Source organism: Cornus florida, unplaced genomic scaffold, assembly GCF_030987335.1.
Source record: "Cornus florida cultivar Cherokee Brave unplaced genomic scaffold, ASM3098733v1 CherokeeBrave_3.0.0_Hap2_Chr01, whole genome shotgun sequence".
Taxonomy (NCBI): Eukaryota; Viridiplantae; Streptophyta; class Magnoliopsida; order Cornales; family Cornaceae; genus Cornus; species Cornus florida.
In genome coordinates, this window is record NW_026775571.1 from 7,263,638 (window position 1) to 7,267,296 (window position 3,659).

General features: G+C 36.6%; 1 non-coding gene across 1 annotated transcript; it reads right to left on the minus strand.

The window, feature by feature from the left end:
* Window positions 1-3,336: 3,336 nt before the first annotated feature.
* LOC132284279 (small nucleolar RNA R71) lies at window positions 3,337-3,440 on the minus strand. Its single transcript, XR_009472232.1, has one exon. It is a non-coding gene; the product is annotated as a small nucleolar RNA R71 (small nucleolar RNA).
* Between the last annotated feature and the right edge of the window lie 219 nt (window positions 3,441-3,659).

Consider the following 3,659-nt stretch of genomic DNA (forward strand, 5'->3'; position numbering starts at 1 on the left):
GACTACAATCACCATCAATCTCAACTCGTGCCTCAACGACTAATCCCGTGTCATACCAAATATGCAAAACAGTTATGCATATATAAATCTAACCTAGCATACATCATATGTCATGTTCTTTACAATGGAATACAATCATACTAAACAAACGGCGTACCACATATAGCACATAAGCACATAAACATGTTATCAAACCAAAACATGCTTTCATGAAGCATATAAACACGTAAAACAAAGCAACAAAAACGTGATATGCACCCCAAACCCGTTGTCCAAGGTATTCAAACCTAGGACTCTGATACCACCTGTCTTAGCTGATGAGCACTGAAAAGTGCGCATTTAAACCCGTTAAGCTTAAGCATTCTAGTACCTTTATCTATCTTACTTTGCCGTTTTAGATTTATTACGTGTTATTTATATTTTCAGGCACTAATCCCAAAATTTAGCTAACTCAGCCAAATAAGAGCTTAATTGAAGCAATCCTGAGATAAACCAAAGGAGGGAGCAAAGTGGAGAAAGAAAGGAGCAAAAAGGAATCAAGTTGTGCAGCTGAAAAGTTTGATCGATCCAACTTAGATTTTGATCGATCGAACATCTATGATCGATCACAGTACTTCTCGATAGATCCAACCTTGGCCTTTGCTGAAATTCCAAGTTCGATCGATTGAACATCACCTTCGATCGATCGAACCCTATTTTGTCCTATTCAAATGATTGATCTTGATCTTATCCACAGCTGTACGCCTACCAACCACTTTTGTCTTTTCCCCATAAATTCTTGAAAATATCCCAGCCTTGTCATTATCCGGAGGAGTCAGACCACTTCGATTGATCCAAGATGCAGTTCGATCGATCGAACCCATTTTCGATCGATCCAAGTTAAGGTTCGATCGATCGAACTTCCTCCAGCGAGAAAAAGTTAAAATCCAGCTCATTTATTCCGTCCTTCATCCAATGATTGGAGAATATGCCTTGCACGACCACAGCTCATCATAGGGTGTATTTGACCTACCTATATAAGGAATATGATACACTTTTTGAGGGAGTCTCTTGTTACACATTGAAAATTGATCTTAGAGGCTATTCTTGGAGAGGAAGAAGGGAGGAAGCTAGATCAACCTTTGGAGGAGACCTTCATCATCAAGGAGCAGATTTTCACCATGGATTTAGCCCTTGAGGGTTGGAGCTTCATCATCATGAGTAGCTAGACATCCTTTTGGGGCTAAAGTTAGCCCCAAACATGCTTTCTTTACCTAATCTTGTGTAATTTTGAGGGATTTGTGTTGTAATGCATATTTTGACTCTTGAACTTATGAAGATCTTGATTATTCATTGAGTTCTATGGATTAATGCTTCTAATTGATCATTTTCTCTATCTATATGTCTATGTATGCTAAAGTAGATGCTCACCTCTAGATTTAATGTTATTGATGCATGTCTATGTGTATTAATGCCTTTAATCTTGAGATTGTCAAAATATGAAGTTCTTAATGTAATGCTCTTGTTATGTCTCTAGATGGTTCATACTTATTCCTTGATGGATTGTGCTTCTCTTTTAAGTAGTGTAGTGTTAGTTAGGGAAACAATTCATGCTTGTTCTTTGATGTTCCATGCTTTTGAATGCAAGAAGCATATGCTCTAATATTGTGGTGTAATGGAATTTTGAGCTTAATGAAGGATTAATGACTAGTTATGATATGTTGTATCTTTCACATGTGTTTCGACAATTTATTCCTCTCCCAATAGATATTTTGTACCTCTCACATGATGTTTAGATAATGCATGTTTAACTAAATCATCCTTATGGATTGCTTGGAGTATGAGCTTAATGAAAGGTTCAATGACTTAAATTGTTATTTTGTTATCTTCACATGATGTTTAGACAATATATTCCTCTACCAATAGATGTATTGTGGCCTCACACATGTTGATTGAGACAATTTGCACTTGTTGAGTCACCCTTACCAATTGAATGTCTTTTACACACACAACATTGTTGCAACACATTCATTTCCCTCATTAGTCACTTGATTATGGTTTGGAATAGTATTGTTTGGTGGCGATCTCTACACCCCAAGACCTTTCCTTCTTACTTACTCTTTATCTTATTGCATTGGTTTATTATAGTTTAGCTCATTTAGTATAATCAACCAACCAATTAATTGTGTGATCACTCGACCTACTAACCCTAATTACCATAGTTTCACAATTCGATACACCATCAAATCCCTTAGGACGATCCCTACTTGCCCTATCTATATTTTATATAGAGAAAGGTAGTAGTGGCTTTCTATAAATGTAAAACTTGGCCACCTCCTATATTCACAACTCTTCAAGCTTGACTTGGTATCGCGACCCTTGTAAAGGACCGGTCAATTTTTGGCACCGTTGCCGGGGAATTTAAATTGGCAACGTCGAATTGTGAAATTCAATTAGGATTAGTACTCTTTTGATCGTGTCTTTACTTTCTTTTTATTTCCTATTTTTTTTATTACTTATTAAGTTTGTTCTTCATTAACAAGGTGCATTGAGCAAGGAGCTAGCAAAGAACTTCAAAGCTAAGGAGCAAAGCAAGCAAAAAGGAAAAAAAATGCTAAAAATGAAAAGTTGCTAAAATTTTTTTTTGCTAAGCTAAGCTTTTAAATTTGGAGTTGAAGTGCTAAAGGACCATTATGAGACCTTCTTACTCAATCTCCTTAGTTAAATCGGGGGCCCACGTGGTGGCATTGCATATCATTGAAAGCATGGGAGTATGGGAATTATTGTATATGGAGGAAGTTGTTGATATTTGACTTGTTGTGGAGGAGAAGTGTTTGTTTGATTGCTTTGTTGTGATTTGTAGTCTTTACTTGATCATTCACTCTAGGCATTCACATGGAAAACCTAGAGGGTAATCTTGGCTACCTAGACCCGCATTTCATGCAAAACCTCCCTCCCGATCAATACGGTCTCGGAGCTCAAGCTCCAATGCCTCCAATGGTACTTCGTGGCTATGATGATCTCCATGCATACCATGCACCTTCTTGTATCATGTTGCCTAATTTTGAGACAAATCAATATGAAATCAAGCCCAAAACTATTCAATTGTGTCCACTTTTCTATGGTCTAAATGATGAGGAGCCTTATAAGCATCTAAATGAATTCTTTGAAATATGTTCCACCATTAGATACATGAATGTTCCGGAGGAAGTGATTAGACTACTCCTTTTCCCTTTCACACTCAAAAGCAAGGCAAAGCATTGGTTCAATACTTTGGAAGCAAATTCTATAACTTCTTGGATGCAAATGCAAAATGAATTTTTAAAAAAATTTTATCCCATGAGTTTGACCAATGCTATGCTTACTTCAATTAGAACTTTTTCTCAAAAAGAAGGGGAGTTATTACATGAGGCTTGGGAAAGATTGAATGACTTGCTAGGGAAATGCCCACATCATGGCATTCCAAAATGGCAAGTGGTTCAATACTTCTATGAGAGCCTATCCGACATTCATAAAGACATTGTTGATACATCATGTGGAGGATCATATTTTGGGAAACATGAGGATGACATTTGGCAACTCTTTGAGAAGATGAGCGAAAACTCTTTACAAAAATTTTATACTTCTCAAATTAACCATGAAAGAAAAGAAAAGAAGAAAAATTCTCAAGTTTGTCAAAT